This window comes from Rhincodon typus, chromosome 20 (assembly GCF_021869965.1).
Source record: "Rhincodon typus isolate 14 chromosome 20, sRhiTyp1.1, whole genome shotgun sequence".
NCBI lineage: Eukaryota > Metazoa > Chordata > Chondrichthyes > Orectolobiformes > Rhincodontidae > Rhincodon > Rhincodon typus.
This window is the reverse complement of record NC_063351.1, coordinates 22,414,868-22,436,996: the sequence shown is the minus strand read 5'-3', so window position 1 is coordinate 22,436,996 and position 22,129 is coordinate 22,414,868. Positions and strand designations below refer to the sequence as shown.

At 38.1% G+C, this 22,129-nt stretch overlaps 1 long non-coding RNA gene across 1 annotated transcript in view; it reads right to left on the bottom strand.

The window, feature by feature from the left end:
- Positions 1 to 315: 315 nt before the first annotated feature.
- The window catches only part of LOC125485604, a 48,452-nt gene continuing 26,638 nt past the window's right edge, over positions 316 to 22,129 (bottom strand). The window contains exons 3-4 of the long non-coding RNA XR_007264315.1: positions 3,623 to 3,784; positions 316 to 557 (exon numbers count right to left, since the gene is read on the bottom strand). This is a non-coding gene — a long non-coding RNA (uncharacterized LOC125485604). The remainder of the gene's footprint in view (positions 558 to 3,622; positions 3,785 to 22,129) is intronic.

Here is a 22,129-nt window from a genome sequence, read left to right as displayed (position 1 = left end):
TGACACCATCTCTGCTGGACTTCCAGAAATTCTCCATTCTGCAGTTCTCTAAGTACATTCCTTCATCTAAGGTGTAAATGGCAGTCTTGTAGTTTTCTAATCTGATACTATTATGTAGTTCTAATCAGCTTGACATTGAAGTTTGTCACAATGATGGCTACTATCAGAAACTGACAATCTAGATCACTCAAGTAACTATGTTTAGATTAGCAAGAATGGTTTGAAACTGGTTTATTTAAACTCTTCCAGCAATAACTATATCAGTTTCTCAAGGATTGCTGGTTTGTTAATTTCAGTCATATTATAGTGTAGATTTGGTCAAATCTGAGAATAGTCATAATTTCTTTCAAGTTTGAAATGAGAACCCAGGATTTTATCATTTGCCATTTCACTCCCTGCGGACTTCAGCAACACTAAATTGCTGTACAAATGTCCAAATCTTTCTAACTTAGCAACTATGTGTAGAAATAAATCAGCCGCTGACCTTAAAGCGGTTGCTGATCTGTTTAACTTGCGTCATTCTGGGGGCTCCTTCCTGCTGCTCAATGGATAGTTAGCTGTGAAAGGTTAAGATACGTCATTAGTTGGAGCAGTGATATTGAAAATGATACCACTAAAGTCAAATCAATGTTACATATTATTTGAAGTCACGTTCTGTCTAATTTGCATATGTTCAGCACCTGGTCCTAATGCTGGTGCTAACTTCTTACCTAACATGGCATCTGTTGTGGACTGCAACAGAATTGTGTGCGTAGCTCGGATGCCTTTTTGAGCCCAAAATGCTCCATTGCTCTAGAAATGCAAGTGCAGCACAATCAAATTTTGCAGCCCCCATGTAAGAATGACTCATGATTAATCAGTTTTTCAGGAAAGAATCAATGGGAAGAAACAAGTTCAGGGATACAAGGAACATTTCATTATGATGAAGAAACCCTGATTGAACTTTACGTAAAGAGTTAATTGCTTTTGGGCCAGATTTCTTCAATCTGCCATGAATTGAATGTACATTGAGGTAAACTCTAGAATTATGATGCAGTTTGGGTTGGGTGTCTAGTTCATTGGAAACACGGCACACAAATGCTTTTCCTGGTTGATGTAAAAGCTTATGTAACATGCTGCTTCAATAAATATAGAAAGTTGTCATAGTCCCAGAGGGCCACTCTCAAATTAGAGAGACACAACTGCTAGTGATTTAAACTGGAGGGTCACCATTCCTTAGATAAGGGGCAAGGTTGAGAAAGCAGGACCTTCATGGTAATCTTAGCTTGTACAGGAATTGAACCCACACTGTTGACATTATTCTACATTGCAGAATATCCATGCAGCCAACTGAGCTAACTTACCCATAGTTGCAATTTGTAGATTCATTAGGGGGCAGTAGAGTCATTAGTCACACCTCAAGTGTGTATTTCTGGCAATTTACACTTCATCCATTCATCTAATGTAGGATGAAATGAAATATTGAATAACCTTTGACAGATGTGGTGAATTTATTGCCAATAGGCAGAGCTATCCAATTTGTGATCAGGGTTTGGGATTGCAGAGGCTGGTGAGATATTGAGACTGCCTTTCAAGTGACAAAGATGGGACTTCTCAGATATTTCATAATTAATTGTTGAATTTTCAGTATGTCTACTTTCTTATCAAGAGAAAGTCTGCTGAGCTGTCCACTGATGAAAGTGTAGATGCCTGGATATCAAACCCATGTGATTTTAACTTGTGGGCCTCATTTGCCCACTCCTGGATAACTAGCTGCTTGAAACAGTGAGAAGTGGTTGTAGGATTGTTTAGGTGTCTGATTGAGTAGCAGAAATCTGCTGGCTGTCCCCAAAACATAGTTCATCAGCATTCAGTTAAGTTGTAAAGCAGAAAAGGGAAATGTTTAATAGGAGAGAAATGAGAATAAACATTTGGGTGGCAGAGACCTAAAATATGCTTGTGAAACACTATGCTATGCTCTTCTGGGGAACCATAATTACAATTTTAAAAGCCCTATTCAAATTTTATATTTTTTCTTCTGATTGTCTTTCTGTTGTCTTCATCAGGAGAGAAATTCACAATAATGTTTTTACTCAAAACACAATTCAATTACACTCAGGGCTTGATGATGACAATGGTTCCAGACTCGGAGAGATGTCCTTGCTGCGTGGCTAGAAGTGGTTAAACTTGAAGATAGCAGGATATATGGGCAAGTCACCTCACTGAGCAGGAAGGGTAGAATTCACACTGTCTATCTCTACAAAGCTTGATTGATTTGCTTGTTACTACCACAACAAATGTTCCTGTGCTAAACAAGTTAAATTTACACATGCTAAGTGATCTTTATAACAGTTTGTAAAAATTCTTAAAAATTAGTTTGGCAGATTTCATTTTCATGTGCTGCCTGTTTGGCAGCAGGAAGTGACATTGTAAGTCGCAAAGCTACAAAATTAGTCTAACAGCAAAACTAAAAATTATGAACAAAGTCAACAATCATGTTCTATTGTTTTTTTTAGAAAATAAATCCACCTATCTAAAATTGTAAGAATAATTCCTTTGGTGATTGCTCTTCCTTCGATTGTGAGCTGACTTATTGACAAGGTGTGGTTCAGTGTCTGTTTTGGCATTTATTCTTGTATCTTTTCTTTTGTTTAATAACTAAAACTGTTGCCTTTCCTGTGCAGCCTTCCTCAACATTTTTTGTTATTGTGATATGATGTGATGACAAAGTTAATGGGTGTTTCCTTTTGTGTACAGTATCGTGTTTATGAGAAGAGATGTTTTATGAAAAAAATAGAGGCAGACATGCCTTCAGAATCTCATTAAAGATCAACCAGCAAGAAAAATTAAAAGCCAGCTCTGACCTCCTTCTGAAGTTTTCTGATTTTTAATCAATAAATGCCTCTGATGTGAGGAAATAACTTAAAAGTGTGACTGATATCATTATGAAACTGTAAAAATGGCTCTATTTTTACAAGGGTAGGTTAATATTGCTAGGGAGTAATCTTGCCAAATTGAGCAAACATCAAATTTTAGCAAATATGCAAGACCACCTGGAGGAAATAATTTCATACCATTCTGCCTTCGCGCCAGTCACAGTGCAAAAATAACTTGTGCAAGGTAAACTTGTTAAGTATTACTGCTGTCAGTTCTTATCTACATTTTTCTAATGTTAAGAAACATAATCAGTATTTGGAAGCCTAAAGCAGAACTCCATGTAAATGATAAGCATGCTAAGATCAATTTGACTAACTAGAGGGCGATGTGGAGACAACAGTATTACCAGCTCCATGTCACTCTAAATTGGCTATTGTCTCAAACTGACACATTATAGCTATGTCATAATGTTCGGGTCAGTATGTCCTTCAGATTGGTTTCCTCAATTGTAGTATTGGGGTCGTTATGATTTCCACAGTGATAGATAACTTTTAAAGAGAAATCTGAACTTGTAGTTAATAGCGAGACGAATAATATGTCATGATTTCATATTTTAAAACTTTATTACATCAAACGCCGAAATAAACTATCGACTAAACTATATTTTGTTATCTACACGTTACACTTTATTGCAATATGTAGAACCTTTTTTTACTTATCACATTGCACTTGATATGGAATTACAGTTCTTATCACAAACACTTACATGGACTGCTTGATTTTATTTTCCTAGCCGGAGAACCTCTGACCGCAGAATTATCTCTCACTGTAGATTTCTTTTCCTAGCTTCAAGCTATGAAAATCTTGTAGCGTCCTTTAACTCCTCTCAAACATGGTCTTCAGGCTGTGCACAAGGTCCCACTGTGTTCTGCATGGTGAATGGTAAAGTCAGTACCTGCACTGATTGAGGTCAATTTAGTCAATTTAAATTCTGTCTTTTGTTCACTCTACTTCTCTGATACCTGCAGACTACACACGACAAAACCGGAACTGCCCCTCCATGACATTTATGGCTTTATGGAGGAGCTTATAATCAGATCTTAAAATGGCTGCCATTCCCCATGGCAATAGAAAACATGTTAGTTTTGCATCTCAGTTGAAATGGTCATTAGTTATCTTTGATCCTGACTCCTTTTCGTCTGAGATATAAATGGATACTTTACAACACCACTGCTTACAACTTGATACCTGTAGCACCTTTCTGAGATTTTGGGAAACTTGGAGTCTATTCATGGTTTACAAAAGGACAAGAATTATTGTTACCAAGAGTCAATTCTTTGCACTTTTCTATTGATTTCTTACAACTAACTCAGCCAGGTTTACTGTCAGGCAGACTCCAGTATAGGTCGCATGAGCACATTTATTTGACCCAATATATATGAATCTTAAAAACTAAAAGATATAGTCCTAAAATATAATAATCTTATAAAGCTCATAATTGTAAGAGGGTTACAAAATTGAGGATTCTCTCGTGTATCTTATATCTGAGAAAAGACAATCTGATATAGCCCGTTGTAAAATTAACCATTCATGAAGAATTTTTTCTGACTTTAGTATGACCATTTTTAATCTGTAGACTTTTTAAAGTTAGTGGCAGGATTTTTACAGTCAATAGTTCAACTGAAAATCATAAATGATAACTCAATGATTTCAAGCATTAATTTTATTGCCTTGAAAATGTAACTTGAAATGTACTTTTTTTCCAAACAGAGCCATGCACATTCCATTGGTTGTATACATTTTACTGACCTGGCCTTGCTGCCCATTTCTTTAGGGATATTCCACTTACCTCCCCAAGTACCAAACTATCCACAAGGGGATAGTCAGTCCAGGGGGAAGATAATCAAATGCTTAGGCCAGTTACATTGGTTGTGTAGGGATTCAGGGACAGTTGGATCCAGCAGTTGGTACAGGCTGGGGGCTGTAGTTCAGTGGTTGGGAGTTAGTTGGGGGAAGGGACAGTTCAATGCCTGGGTTAGTTGGTTGTTTGAGGCAGTAATCAGATGGTGGGGGGCGGGGCTCAGATAGGATGTCATGGGGATTAAATTGTGTCCTTGGGGCGGTAGTCAAATGGGAGGTCAGTTGTGGAGTTGCTGAATTATTAGTCTAGGAATTAAACTGACCAACATTTGTAAGATAAGTACACACATTTAACAAAAGTCCCTGCCCTGAGCTTAGGGTTTAAAGCATTCATGGACGATCTGGGAAGCAGGAAATTACCCCATGAGAAATTTAAATTTCCCATGGACATCTGTGTATCAGGACTTCCGGTGGGTCCTGATTCACATTTCCAGACATATATTCTATCTCCAATCATCTGCAGATGGAAAGATTTAAAACAATGTTTTTCAGCAATATAAACATTGAGATAAATTAATCATCAGATAATTGTGAAAGCAATTCACATGTCCCAAGATTTACATTCTAATTTGAAACACTGTTGTTTACAGTCTAGAATAGAGTAACTCTTTCTAAATAAAATCTGTATTTATGGTAACCAAACTGATGACTGTCTTTCCAGTATACAATCTCTGAATATCTTCAGTATTAGTGTATCTCTTAGAGCGATACCATAAAATTAATACTAAATATAGGGATTATTTAGGTTGTGAATGTGTCCACTGGAAACTGAATTTAGCATTCCCAAACTCATGGCTGTAATCAGAAAGAAATTTCTCAACTTATCGTTATGGCCTGAATTTCAGAGAAAGGATGGTATTTTTACTATAATACTATTCAAACCCACTGCCTTCCCCTCCTATTTACAAACTCCATATCAGCAGTCATTCAATTTATCACTCCATAGGTACTCTGCCCTAAAGACAGACCCTTGGATCTTTGTCTACTGATGTTTCACTCTGAGGTTTTTTTTTGGTAGTTTATTCAATGCCATTTCCATCTGCCATTTCTGTCCACTCTAGTGGCAGGCCAAGAAAGTAGGGTCAAGCAACCTCAATCTTAACTGGAATCTGACCTGTGGGCATTATTCTGAATCACAGACAACACTTAAATTGCACACAGACTCCTTACCAGCGGTCATTATGCATTGTTGATAGCATTAACTATCTTTGTTACATTATAATGTCATTTAAATTGACTAAATAATCCTTGTTTTCATTTAAAAAAGCAATCAATTTCTTGGGGATTGTAAATACTATCAATATTGATTTTCCTTACAAAGATCTGACTGTGTTACTATTTTGGTTGGTTAATCTCAATAATTAATTTCATAGATTTACAACAATCTTAAAGAGGTTTTCATAGGTTTTAAAGTTTTTGTAATTAAACAAGATAGTTCTATCAAACAATAAAATCTTTCATTTCTGCAATACGTTACCATGCTTTGGTCTCAATGCTTTCCTAATATAAATTCTGATATCTGTATTACAATGGAGGCTTCAGGAGTAAAATTGTCATATTGCAATTATACCTTTGCATCAATGGTGCACTGCAGCCCCCCGTCCCCCATCCCCCCTGCCCCCTCAATACCCTAGCAGCTTGATTTGAACTGCAATAACATTCTTGCGCTTCAACTAATTGTATTTCTCTGCTTGTCCGATTGCCTCTAGATGTACAGTGATATAAGCAGAGGACTGAAGAGGAGATCATGATGAACAATCTCCAGTTTGACAGTGGTTTTGAGTCATTTATGAGCATGGGTAAAATGGGATATTGGATCTGGAATTGCAAACTCCCCTACCAGTACTTACTTCTCTTCTGCCCAGTCTGAAACCCACTAGCCTCTCCCTCCCCAATTCAACAAATCAGGGATTGGCCACTGTAGTGATTGGAGCGATAGCCAGGTGGACCTCATTGACTATGAGATCCTTGATTAGGGTTGTTAACCTGGCTAACAGATATAAACAAGAGATTCGGGGAGTCTCCTCATTCTAGATCTGAGCAGGCTGGTCAGAGCCTATGTAAATAAAGGATCTCTTGGTCATAGGGTCATACAGCACAGATGACAGGATATTGGCCTCTGTGCAGTTATTTCAGCCACAATGCTTGCAGACCTTGATTTCTTACACAACCTTAACCACTGTTCAGTTATCTTTTACCACTGATCAGAAATAGGCTTTGGGGAGAGTGATCGACAGTGAAGAGTTGGAGAGAAGGTTGAAGATTTATACAAAAAAGGAAGCAGTCAAAGGAGAATTGATGAGGAAAATGGAATTTACATGTTGAGGAAAGGGCGAGTTGGTATGTACAGAGTGTGAATGCAGAAGGGATGAATACGGAGAGCAGACCGTTGAGAGAAACTAGAAACGCTAGGAGGAGGGTATTTGGGGTACAGACAGAATAAAGATCAATAGCTCCACTATCCTTGGCACCCATTCTTATGAATTCTCCAACATGTTTTGCTCTTCTCTGCCCAGCTACATTGTAGAACCTTTCTCCACAGGTGTCACTAGGCCTTAAAATCCATGCCTGAACCACAAAAACAGATAAAATTTGTGCTCTCCGTTCTGCTCAAAAAAAGTTTTCCATAATATTGCCAAAGCTATCCTTGCCCCACTGATGTTGAAAAACAAGATTCTCACACCAGTGCCGCAAAACACCAAACCTCCAGCCTCAATTTTGTGAAGCCTTTGTTACTTGTTTGTTTCTGCTGAACTTAGTGATTCCCTTAATGTGCTACAATGAACAATCTATAGCAGAGAGTTAGCAAACTTCAGGACCTAGAGTGTTACTGAACTCCAATGCACAGCCTCTCCATCCAAATCACATCGTTAAAGACATGAACTGTGTCCTGTGTTAAAAAGCCTCAGCAGCTTTGCCAATAACTTTGCCAGTACTGCAGGATCCCACCCTATAGTGTTAGATGCCAAGTACATACACGCAGTAATCCCATGCTGTGGAAGTTGGAGGTTGGATGGAAAGCTCACCATTGCATCCCCCTCCCTGTTTAATTCTGGCTCCTGGCACTAGAATCCTAGCTTGAAAGATAAAGTTTTCAGATTGACCAGATGCTGCCATAAATGCTTTACTCAAAATAGTAGTGGAAGATAATAAACAATGCAAGTGCGAGATGAAATTTTTGTACATGTTAAAAACTGAAAACTAGATATTACTTTTAGGGCTAAAGTTTGAAGGTTATTTTTGAATTCATAAAGATACATATTTAATTGTTGGATTAAAACAATGACTTCAAAAACATTTTACAAAATTAAAAACAACCTTTTCTCTTCCTTACATTTTTCACATAATTACTCACATTCGCCAGCAACTAGAAAAAAAACAGCTTTCTGACCTACAGCTGCCGCTGTTGCTGTTTCACTACTTGAAGTGACTTCCTAATAAGCAGATGGCCATGAAATATGAAATTCAAAGTATACATGACAGACTGGAATAGTTCATGAAAAATATATAACTGAAGTTTGTTAAGTTTCAAAAGTTATATACAGTGAGAATAATTTGGTAATTTCTAAGTCTTTCAAGTGAAAGAACCCTGAAACATAATTTTCAAGCCATGTTTTATATTAATTGCTCGTACAATGTTGATACTGACTATACATGATGTATTCATGACCTCAGGGTCTTCCAAATGCTTCATATCCAGTGAAGTACATGTGACATGTAGTCACTGTTGTAATGTAGGTAATATGGCAGCCAATTTACGCATAAACACATTCCCCAAACAGCAATGAGATAATGACCAGATAATCTATTTTACCAATGCTGGTTGAGGGATAAATATTGGTCAGGACACTGGGGAGAGTTCCCTGTTCTTCCTTAAATAGTGTCAAGGGATCTTTTACAGGAGGGCAGATGAAGCCTCAGTTTAACATCCTAACCAAAAGGCAGTCTTTGATCATGAAAAAGAGCTGGATATTCAATTGAAATAGCACTCAAACAGTAAAAGTAAGCTTGGGTGATTCAAGCATTGTGTTTGTACCTCTGATTGAATAAAAAGACAATCAATATGCAATAAGCAAGATAAAATGCAATGTCCAGTCTTCAAAGAGAGCTTGGAAAGTATGGTTGGGTACATAGTTCAATCCATGTAATTAATGAAAGTTTTTTTTAAGAAAAGTAAGGTTAGAAGCAGCACAATTATGAGAAGATCAAATCCTGTTGTTCAGTTTGGAATACTGTATTCATGAAATGTTTGCAGCATTATTATTTGCTGCAGCTAGAAATATTATTCAACTTAAAGGGAGAAGAAAAAAATCCAAGTTTAGATGTTCAAAATGCACTCTCCAAGGAGCAAGACTATATTATTCTCTGTTGTGACTGCAAGAACACAGAAGTTAATTAAATTACAAAAAGGTGTGCCAATTGAGCAAATTCATTGGCAAGTCCTAATCAGATTATTTTGTCCTATTGTTAGAAACTAACTGTCATAACAATGCATAATGCATATACAGCAGGCATCACTTGGTGAAATTTGAAGATGATTCTTCTGAAAGGTGATAAAAACAATGTTTTTATTAGTCTATCTTTAGAATACTTTCATGCATCTGTAAATCCATTTAGAAAATAAAAGTCTCTGGTTATGAAAATACGTTATTGTGTTACCAGCTTCTCCTACTGCTTGATCGTATTTCAACTGCTCATGATATGCTCCATCAGTCCTTAGAAACAAATAAATTGCCTCATATTTTGAATATTATTTTCAGGAAATTCACACATTCCTATGTCAAGCCTCCAGTGGCCATCCAAGTAAAATAATTGGCTGTCAAAACTTTAACCGCTTATTACTGTGTGCACAGTATGAGAAAAGTAGGCAATAGAAAATTGTTACTGAATAATTTGCAAAGATTCCAGATGTAAATGAATTGTCCAGACATAGTGTCACAAAGCTTCTAATGATCTGCATAAATTAGACATGAAAAAATTAAAAGGTATGGCTGTAATATGGCAGTCCAGAAGCAATTTTGCTTCAATTCACAGTAACTAGTGTGTTGACACATTATTGTCAAACTTAGGTGGAAAAATATTAGCCAATCAAACCTGTCACTTTTGATGACAAAATTTCTTTTTTGTTCATCATTTCATTCAGCAGGTCTGACTTTTATAAAAGTACCATTGGGTATTCTACACGAAAGAAAGATGGAAACAGTGATTAATTCAAAGTCCAGGTGCAAGTCAAGGTCATGAAAGTAATGTTGCAGTATGTAGTGACTGTTCAAGATTAATCTGCTATTTGAAGCATCATTTTTGATACATTTTCCATTTTTTCCATCAAGGGAAAGATGATGTTATGTGACATGTGAATGATTGCTAGCTTTGGAGTGCTGTGATTGGCCTTTATATGAATTAATTGACATTGTCACGACTGTCCAATTACATTTATTGTCTTCCTGGAGGATTGGCATCTCTCCAAACCTTTGCACTCATTTGGGATTTTCATTAAGTTCGTTGTTCTCACATTGCTCAGTGGCATGTTTTTTTTTTAAGCCTATTCCATGGTATAGGCATCCTATTACTTACCTCTATGTAAACCATTGACTAATAAAAGTAAGGACATACATGGCTTCATGCTATGGATGACATGTAAAGGCATCTTTGATAATACAAGTTATATCTTAGTTAAAACATATACTAATTTCAATTTGTTTGAATATTACCCCATTTTGTTTCTTTTTATTTTCTCCCGAGTTGACTGCTTTATATATTTATTGTAGCTAAGAGGCAGGTATCAACCTAAACTCTGGCCTGTACCAATGACACTGACACCACCAGTTAGGAGGTGCACAGTAATAACCAGTTATAAAGGATGTATGTACTTGCTGAAAAAAAGAGAGATGTTGCTGAAGCTTTTTTGTCTTGCACTCATCAAGACAAAAGCATGGATGAAAAAATTCAACAATTCATTTTGTATGAGAAAAGGGTAAGCAAGGCACCTCTGACCGGTTAAGACATTGCTGTAGAGAATGCACCTGGGAACTACTGTTCTATGCTTTTTAACTCAAAAATATGCACTGCTTGGGCAGATTCCTTCTGCCTGCAGAGAACAGTTCCTTGTGTATGAATAAGTGTAACTTCAAGCAAGCATACATGACCACATTTTGAGACCAATCAAAAATCTTTAATTGGTTGTTAATGTAATTCCCAGCACAGTTGGAATCTTTCATCAAGTGCTGTGCAATCATGGAACATACAACATTAAATGTTATGTTCAGAGTCTCACAAACATGGGCTGGCTAAGCATGATAGGTACTCTAGCTATTTAGTACCAGTGTGATGCTAGGTATTTAGGGTTGTACATCTCAATGACTTAGCATTATATCAAGTAGCATGTTCTTTTAGCAGTACACAATAGTCCAATGTACACAAATGTCTGTGCTGCAAAATGCAGAATAGGGTGTCTACTGTTAGATACAACTCTTTGTACACAACATTTGCTTATCAATCCCGATTAAAATATGAACAACATATTAACACACAATTTAGAAGCAGGAATAGGCCACTCTGTCCCTCAAGCCTGCTCTGCCATTTGATAGGACAATGGCTGCTCTAATTGTGACCTCTACTTTCCTACTTATCTACCACTACAACCTTTGATGCACTTATCAGCCAAGAATCTACTTCAGTCAACCTTAAAAACATTCAATTATCTTGCCTCCACTGCTGTTTAGGAAAGAAAATTCAATAGACTGAAGATCCTTTGAGAGAATAAATTCTCCTTATTTCCATTTTAAATACAAAATCGTAGTTCTCCCTAGTGACCCATAGTTCTATTCTCTCCTGCGAGAAACATCCTTTCAGCATCCACCCTCTCAAGTCCCCACAGAATCTCATGTGACTCAATTAGATCATCTCTTATTCTTCTAAACTCCAATTGTCACAACCTGGCCAACCTTTCCTCATAAGTCAACCCCTTCATCCCAGGAAACAGTTGAATGGAGATTCTCTGCTCTGCTTCCAATAAAATTATATCCTTTCTTAAATAAGGAGACCAAAACTGTGCATCTGCTTTCAACATGTTGACATTGGCTTCAAATAAATGTATATATTTATGGGAACTAACAGACCTGAAAATTTTGTAAGCCTGAAATGACATTGGTATTGGTGTATATGTCATATGGTATCAAATTTAATTGAAAAAAAAATGAACATCTGAACATGGCATTTTTGTTTAATCTCCAATTTCCCAGATTTGATACAGCAGAATATTGTTATGCTATTTCTAGGAAAATTTAAGATTCAATCACAGTGATGTGAGATTAGGTTCACAGACAGGTCAAGTTGGTTAAAAATGGCAGCTTTGTTTTCATAAAGGGCATGAGTGAATCACTTGGGCTTATATGACAATCGACCAATTTCATGGTTATTTTTATGACTATGAAATTTTTCTTTCCAAATTTCTTAAACTGAAGGTGGTTTGAAACAGAGTTTGGCAGAATTTGAGTGAAATTATGCAAAATTTTGCACATTGCTGAAAAATAGAAAGCAACGAATCTTAACTGCAATATAGATTTGACTATTACTAAAACAGGACTAGTTTATGAGAAAAGTGTGATTAGTGGTCCAGGTTTTGTTTGCAGATCTACTTAATGGTGAGAAAAATGGGCAATTTCAAGCAGTTCAGAGATAGTAGGAACTGCAGATGCTGGAGAATCTGAGATAACAAGGTGTAGAGCTAGATGAACACAGCAGGCCAAGCAGCATCAGAGGAGCAGGAAAGCTGACGTTTTGGGCCTAGACCCTTGTTATCTCAATTTCAAGCAGTTGCTCTTTTACAACATCAATTGAACTGGAGTATCAGTCCTCAGCATGTTGCAACAGCTCACCAAATCACAGCTCAAACTGCAGGAACAACATCTCATCTTCAGACATTGACTTTATAACCTTTTGGACTTAATATTGAGTTCAACACCTCTAGACTGTGAACCGACACCCATTCCTTCCCTTTCTTTTAGCTTTACTTGTTGCATTCTCAGTCACTCCCTCTCTTCCCTCCCCTCACTCCAATGGGATGATCTGTTCTTTCCAGTTTGGCAGTTAGGTACACTATTGTTCTGCCATTCTCACCTTCTGATCACTTAACCTGCACTATCATCAGCCTTTCTCCCCCAGTACTCCACCCCTCTACTATTGCTTAAATGCTGCCCCTCCATATTTCACATCAGGTCTGAAGAAGAGTCATTTAGACTCGAAACATTGGCTTGTTCTCTCTCCATGGATGTTCCCCGACCCGCTGTGATTTTCAGCATTTTTTGCTTTCTGTACAGATTCCAGCATCCGCAATAATTTGCTCCTACCTATGAAGTATTAATTAATCTGTCTCTTTATTTCCATTCATGGGATACGGGCATTACTGGCTAGACCCACATTTTGTTACCCATGCATAATTGTCCTTGTGGAGTTGATGGTGAGCTGCCTTCTTGAACGGCTATAGTTCTTCGGGAATAGTACACCCACAATGCTGTGAGGAAGGGAGTTCCAAGAGTTTCGCCCACTGACAGGTAAAGGAGTAGTGATGTAATTTCAAGCCAGGTTGGTATGTGAGTTAGAGGGGAACCTGAAAGTGGTTGTGTTTCCTATTGTACATCTGCTATTCTTGTCTTCGGTTGCAGACTTGTAGGTATTGTCTGATGAGCCTTGGTGTGTTGCTGCAGTACATTGCAGATTGGCTACAGAATTCTGAGTCTCTGTTCTGCTTTTGTAGCCACAGTTTCAGATGTCAGAGGCTAGGAATTCTGCAGCAAATAAATCATGTTTCCCCAATCCTGTCTGCCATCTACAGGTCACAAGTCAGGAGCGTAATGGAAATACTCCACACTTGCCTGGATGAGTGCAACTCCAACAATACTCAAGAGGTTTGACACCATTCAGGACAAGCAACCCATCTGTGGGCCATCTGACTGATATTCATCCACCAACTTTAACATTGTTTCAGTGTGTATGCATGTTTCTTCACACATTTACTACATAAGTATACATTAATATATGGCATTTATATTTATAGAATTCACAGAATTAAACTGCATTTGGAGATACAGGATTAATCAAGAACAGTCAATGTGGTTTTGTTAAGGGGAGGTCACGTCTGAGCAACTTAATTCCATTTTTCAAAGAGGTGACCAGGTATGTACATGAGAGTAATGTTTTTGAGGTAGTCTGCTTGAATTTCAACAAGGCTTTTGATAAGGTCTGCATGGAAGACTGATACAAAATATAAGAGTCTATGGGATCCTAGGAAAATTTGGCAAATTGTACCCATAGTTGGCTGAGTGGCAGGAAGCAGAGGGTGATGGTTGAGGGGTGTTTTTCCAACTGGAATTCTGTGTCCAGTGCAGTCCCACGGGGGTCAGTGTAAGGGCCTGAGCTGTTTGTGGTGAGTGTAAATGATTTAGATTTGAATGTAGGAGAGTTGATCAGTAAGTTTGTGGATGACTAAAAAAACTGGTGGCATGGTAAATAGTGATGAGGATAGCCTCAGACTAGAAGAGGATATAGATGGACTGATCAAATGGACTGATCGGTGGCAAATGTAATTCAATCTGGCTAAGTGTGAAGAGATGCAGTTGGGCAGGACTAACAAGGCAAGGGGATACATGATGAATAGTAGGACCCTGGGAAGGACCAAGGATCAGAAGAATCTTGGTGTATGTATACACAGTCCCTTATGGTATTGTGGCAGGTAGATAAGTTGTTAAGAAAGCATGGTAAACCTGCCTTTATTAGCTAAAGACTAGAGTTTTAGAACAGGGAGGTTATGCTAGAACTGTGTAAAACATTATGCCACAGCTAGAGTACCATGCACACTCCTAGAATCCGCATTATTGTCCAAGATAATGGCGACAGTATGTAGGGAGTGTTAGGGCTCCTAAGCGTGTATGATCCAGGCTGGCTGCATTCTTTTCTCTCTCTCCTTTTCCATCTTTTTTCTTTCAGCTTCTGATGTCATGGGGAACCAGGAGCGGTGTCAGAGGGTCGTCAGTAGCAGCAGTGGCGGGATCGAGGACTCCTGGCTTCCATAGCCCGGAACCTGGACTCAAGAACTCAGTGGACTGTCAGCTGCTGCAGAGCTTGGTGCCTGGAGTGGGGTTGCAGTAGGCACATAGTGGGGACTCGATGGATCACAGAGGCAAGGTCCTGACGTAGTCTGGAGGTGAGGCCCAGCACTGAAGGACAGTAATGCTGCACTTTTTTATTTCTTCATCTTTCTAACTTTTTCCTAAGATCCTGTACCTAGGTATCTTTGTACCTGAGATGGCTCTGTACGTGGCGACTTTGTAAACTTTTCACCGTATGCACGTGAGTACATGTGACAATAAACCTAATTCTAATTCTAATTCTATAATAGGATTGTGATAGCACCGGTGACAGTATAGAGGAGATTTCAAGGATGATACCTGGGTTGGAGAGTTCAGTTATGAAGAAAGATTAGATGGACTAGGGTTGTTTCCCTTATAGCAGAGGAAATTGGGAAGGGCATGATTGAGATGTAAATAATTATGAGGGGCATAGATATGGTAGACAGGAAAAAATGCTTCCCCTTGATGGAGGTATCAATGACCAGGGAGCACTGATTTAAGGTATGGGGCAGACGGTTGAAGAGATGTGAGGAAAAGCTTTTTCGCCCAGAAGGTGAGGGAATCTGGAACGCTCAATCTCTAAGGGCATTAAAGGGTATTAAAAACGCTTATAACATTTACCAATTTTTTAGATGTACACTTGCAATGCCAAGGTATACAAGCTTCTACCTAAGTGCTAGAAAATGGGTTTAGAATAGTGAGATGATTGTTCTTGACTGTTAAAGGTGTGATGGACTGAAGGGCCTTTTTTCTGTGCTGTAAATCTTCATGACTTTACATATATATATATATGTAGCTTCTTGTAAACAAAGCCTTCTTTGAGGCAGGAAGAACATATACACACACTGCTCCACTTTCCTCAACAAAACAGATGACACCCATTCTTTGACTCATTTCTTAATGCCTTGACAAATCAGATTAAACAAAGCTTGGCTGTTAACTGTCAGTCATCATTTAGAGACGCATTATTCGTGGAAATGTCTCAAACAATCAAAGTATTTCTTACAAATTGTCTGAATGAATACATAATGAAAATCTTTGGCAAAATCCATATTTTTCAGCAATGACCAGGATCTGGACCACCAAGTTAAAAATAATAATGATTGAAAAGTGACTTTTAAATTAGAAGTATGCATTTATCTGAAGTACACCATATATGACTATTAAAAATACAACTTTGATGTTATGATCAATCTTTTCTGAAGTAAAACTGCATGAATTTTCTCGGTTTTCCTTGAATTAAAATCAACAATAAATGTAATGCACTGATGAACAAATTGGAACCACAGCACTGGAATTAATTCTAAATCATGCTCCAACATAAATCTTTCAGCAGCATTTTGGCCATTGACATGGCTAACTCAAATTAGAAAATTTCCCAACTGGCCAATCTCTCTTAGTTAAAAGTACTCTGATATATGGAATTTTGCTTCCGGGGAGGATACAGGATGGAATTGGGCCCACCAAGCCTGGAAACAGAATATAGGTAGCCATAATGGCAGGTAATTGCTGAGGCAGGTTGGATTACTGGTTAGAAATCTTGCTTTGGTTCTTTTGAGTCCTGTTGTCTCTATTCCTTAACTGTCATTCCCTTTGAAACCCCAGTCAACCCTCATAGGCCCTCAGAACTCCCCAAGCAAACTCAAAACCAACTCATGCCATACAGCTTCATGTATTCCAAGTCAACTCAATAATAAACCATGACCCCTTCCAGCCACTATAGTCACTCATGGCATCTATGCCAACTCTTAGACCCCATCCATTCTATGCCTGTCATCCGATAGCACTATGTGCAGACCTCAGTCGCCTCAATTAGTGACTCCAATCCTGTGGGTTAAGGCTCTTACAACTGCCAAAATGTAGACTGTTTAAATCCTATGCCAATTTTGAATAGTCTGCCAGATTTGTGATTTGCACCTATGCCAATCATACCTATCTCCTTTTTACTACCAGTGAAAATAATTTAAACACCAACTTGCAACAAAACGGCACGACCAACTCACCATCGTTTCAGTACACTCCGACATAGAAGGACATCAGTTTAACTGGGACAAGCAAAGCAAAGACAAGCACAAGAATTCCTGGAGGCCTGGTTTCCAACCACTGGTGCGATTAACAAACGTGTTAACAAACATACCGCTGCGGTGCAAAACAGGAAACACGACTACCCACCATGACAGATCAGACCATATAAATTCAGACTGGGGCAGAACAACAGCGCTTCACTGGAGGCTAGACAGTACTGAAAATGTCAACTAGAAGGGAGACTAAACATTTGCACGAAAACCCAACAACTTTGAAAATAATTTTCGCTGGAAGTGGGATAAGCCTTCTGATTTCAGGTCCTGCTGCCATCTTTAAAGGTCTCAGAGTCTTTCTGGTTCCATGCAAATCCTACGCTTTGTGTTCATTCCAGGTACTTAGACATTTCTTCAAAGTTTTGTGGTATCCAACAGCAACATGTAAAGAATGGACAAAAACTTGAATTGACTGCTTTTGTTTTTGTACTGTATGAGAAGCTGTATAACTTTTATAGGAGTCTGTTTTCTAGGAGTTTGAAAGCCTTCCTAGCAAAAGCAATATAGCCATAGACTACAATGAATGATACAGGTAAAGAGTATTTCTTAGAGTCAATGTTACAGTCTAATTGGACTAATATAATATTTGTTTCTGTTTTATAGACAAACACAAAGTCAATGGCTGAGCATTCATTAAAACTGTAAAGACTATCTTTTTATTTGTCTCTGTTTTATATTGGGGATTGAAATGGGTAAAGGACTGCTTTAAAAATTAAAGATTGTGGAAGTGATTGCTGCACTTAAAAGCAAATTACCAACAATTATTTTAAGTGCTGTTTACACAGTTGTTTGTTCAAGCAATGGGAGCAGATTATTAGAAATGAATAGTCACCAGCGGCTGTGTACAAATTGAGATTCAACCATCAACATTTAGCTGATTGGTCTATGAATGGTAACCAGTTCTTAATTTCAAAAGTCTTCTGCTTTTCAACAACCAAGCTGAACAGCAAGTGAATGTAAATGAATTAGTCGAAGTTTCTGGGTCTCTGACAGGGGAGATGGTATCCTTTTCTCTGAAGTCAAAACAGCTAAAGCCTGAAGAAAACAATAAACTTCACCTCACTATTTGCTGTAAGTTATAGATTTAACTACTAAGTCTGAGACCGTATAACGTATGAACCAATCGCTCTGTGCCTCCCACAAGGAAGTGAAATACATCTGAAGAGAGATTGATCAATGAATAACAAGTCCTGACAAGCAAAAGGATCGTCTTTGTGAACTCTGTGGACAAGGGTCATCGAAATATTGCCCATTTTTTCCATGCATGTGTAATACCAATATTTTGTTGCTTCTCTGTATGTGTATAGTGGAGTGTACAAGAGGTTTAGAGTTTTAATGAGGAGAGTTTTATGCCAATGGTTCATATTGCTTAACTGTTAACAGAAACTATTTATTATAAATAATGATTCTCCTCACATGCAGAAACCTGGTCCATGCTTTCTGCTAACCTGGATGTTAATCATAGAATCCAAGAATCCCTACAGCATGAAAGCAGGACTTTTGGCCCATCGAGTCCACACCGATCCTCCGAAGAGCATCCCACCAGACCCACTCACCACCGCCCCATCATATTCCCGTAACCCTGCATTTCCCATGGCTAATCCACCTTGCCTGCACAACCCAGGACACAATAGGCAATTTATCATGACCATACCACCTAACCTGCACACCTTTGGACTGTGGGAGGAAATCAGGGAGCACCTGCAGGAAACCCATGTAAATACAGGGAGAATGTGAAACTCCACATAGACAGTTGCTCAAGTGTGGAATCAAACCTGGGTCCCTGGCGCAGTGAGGCAGCAGCAATGTTAAACACTCAGCCACCCTACTTCTGTCTTTAAAAGACAGATAAATTGAGAAATTGGGTGCTTTGTTAAAATTTCAAATTTTTGTGATGACTTCATAAATAGCAAGTCTTGGTTTCCAGCACCCTATCCTGCTGGTGCATGACAAAAGAAAGAATTCAAGGTTTTGACTGAATTCAATATTTTCCATCCATACTTTTTTGACATGAACGATTTATGATGAATGCAATGAAATAAAATTTCTCAAGCTTTCTTGTAGAATGATGCTTATGATCTTAGATGGCGTGCAAATAAATAATAGTACAAATACTATCTTCATAGTGCTGGTGGATTAAGCAATGCGGGAGAGGAAGAATTCTGAAATGTGTTGAGTATCAATCAAAAAATATACTCAGGGATTTGTTTCAAGTACTTTCTACAAACTAACCATAAAAATATTTGATTTACAGCTTTTATGTTCTCCATCGTAACTCAGAAGTGGGGATGTTCGTCAATGATTGCACAATGTTCAGCACCATTCGCATCTCCTCAGATACTGAAGCAGTCCATGTTCAAATGCAACAAGATCTGGACAATATCCAGGTTTGGGCTGACAAGTAGCAATTAGCATTCACTCCACACAAATGTCAGGCAATGACTATCTCGAATAAGAAACAATCTAACTACCGCCCCTTGACAATGGTGTTACCATCACTGAATCCAGCAACCCTATCAATATCATGGGGGTTACCAGTGACCAGAAACTCAACTGGACTCTCCACACAAACACAGTCACTACAACAGCAGGTCAGAGGCTAGGAATAACGCAGCAAGTAAGTCATTTCCTGACTGCCCGAAGCCTGTCCATGATCCACAAGGCACAAGACAGGAGTGTGATGGAATACTCCCCACTTGCCCTGAACTGTCCAGCTCCAACAAAATGAAGTTACTTGACACCATACAGGACAGTCTGCTTGATTAGCACCACATCCACAAGCATCCAATCCCTCCCCCACTGTGTGTACTATCTTCAAGATGCACTGCAGAAACTCAAAATCCTCAGACAGCACCTTCCAAACTCACAACTACTTCCAAGTAGAAGGATAAGGGCAGCAGATAGAGGGGAACACCACCACCTGCAAGCTCCACTCCACCACCCCCCCCACCACCCCACTCCCCACCCATATTTTCCTGGCTTGGAAATATATTGCCATTCCTTCACTGTCACTGGTTCAAAATCCTGAATTCTCTCCCTAAGTGCACTGTGTGCCTAGCTACAGCACATGGATTGCAGCGGTTCAAGAAGGCAGCTCACTGCCACCTTCTCAAGGGCAACTAGGGACCAGCATAAATGCTGGCCAGCCAGCGATGCCCACATCCCACAGGTGAATAAAAATAATCTTCCAATAAACTTCTTCAGCAGAAGAAACCTCAGCCTGTACTTGTGAAACATCTGATCAACCCATTGGAAGAAAAAATGCTGAAAAACAGGTTGATTAGAGCATTTGATTATTAACCAACACCTTTCATTCAGTTTGTCCATCTAATGCTTTGTAGAGTAAGTACAAAAGCTTTTACTACTATCAGATGATACTTCATAGATTTAAAACAATTTCCCATTTAAGTTAGCATCACAATCAATCGACATATGTTTCTATAAGGGAGTCTGTCTTTTCAGGTTGGTCCATGCCTCCAAACAATTCAAAACATGTAGCACCCTCAATCATAATATAATGGATGAGCTATTTGCACCGGAGTCTGTTTTAAAGACTCCTGGAATAGTTTGGGATCAGAAATCTGTTTTTGTGCCACAAAATGAGCTTTTGGCCTCATTCACTCAACCTATCTATATGCCTGAATAGTGTCCTCATACCCTCTGCACAAGTTACTCTCCTACTTATTTTTGTGTAATCAGCGAACTTAACAACCACACCTCTGTCCCTTCATCAAATAATTAATATAAATTTTAAAAAGTTGGGGTCTCAGCACTGATCTCTGTGGCACACTTACTATTATAACCAGAAAAATTACCTATTTATGACTTCTTTATTTTGTGTTAGCTAGCTAACTTCTATCCTTGCCAATATGTTTTCTCCTGCATCATGGGCCTTTATTAAATAACCTCCAATATAATACCTTATCAAATGCCATCTAGAGGTCTAAGTACAGTGAATCCATTGGTTCTCCATTATCCACTACTGTTCTGTGATTCTGATGAAGATAATGAGATGAATGAGTTTGTGGGGAATTATGAAGAAACATAAAGCTTGAAAATGACTCTGGAGAATAAGGTGCATTTGATTGCACTTGATTGCTTAAATAAGCTAGAGTAGAGTAACGGTACATGGGTGATATTTTTAGATGCATGAATAATACTGGGAAAGGCTTATTGAAAAGAATAGCACAACATTTATGTTTTATTCAAATTACTTAAAATGTGTAAATGCATAAAAGTCTAATGATATTTTGAAAGCACTGTGGAAATTACATATTGAAAAACATTGAAGCTGACATACTTCTAGTTGGTATTCTTTCATGCCAAGATGAAAAACAAATGTAAAGTTACAAAAAGACTGGGCAGTCCACAGCTGAAAAGGAAATAAAAAATAGTTATTTGCTATATATACCACTAAATTTCATAAATATTCCTAAGTTTTTCAAGAAAACAAATGTAGTTTGATTTTCAACAGGGTAATGGTGAAAGAAAAATTAAATTAAAAGAGCCCTCCAGTGGTTAGTGTGCAAAAATAACAATGTCTTCACCTGTATCGCTTATACTGAGTATGCATTTGTGTGTTTAAATGTAATAGCTATTTCTGGGGTATCTCTGTAAAGCAGGCAGATTGAGATTTACCTCAAATCTTTGAGTATTTATTTAAAAATGGATCTTTTTAATGACACTTGCTGTAGCTTTGAATCAAAGGTAAATCTTTCAGTTAAAAAATTTTACTGTTTGATCTCTAAATTAAAAACGACAGCAATACATTGCTTGGTTATGTTACAGCGCATTATGATTTATTTATATGAAGACAAGACCCTGGTTAGAACTTTATCAGATCAGGTCATGCATTCTTTAATGAGCAAATGAATTGGGTTGGTGGATTTGAAACAGCATCAGCAACAGGATTACTGATGAAAAAGTTATAATTATTAGCATACAAATGTTAGAAAGTGGAAACAAGAACAATATATTAAGTTATCTCCAACCGTAATCATTAATAGTGTGATTAATTCTTGCGCATTCATTGTTCAAGAAGCCTAACATCATCCAGGAGCAAGTCCACCCAACTGGCACTCCATCCACTACCTCAACATAGGCTCCATTCACAACCAGTGTACAATGGGAGGAGCGTGAACCAATTGC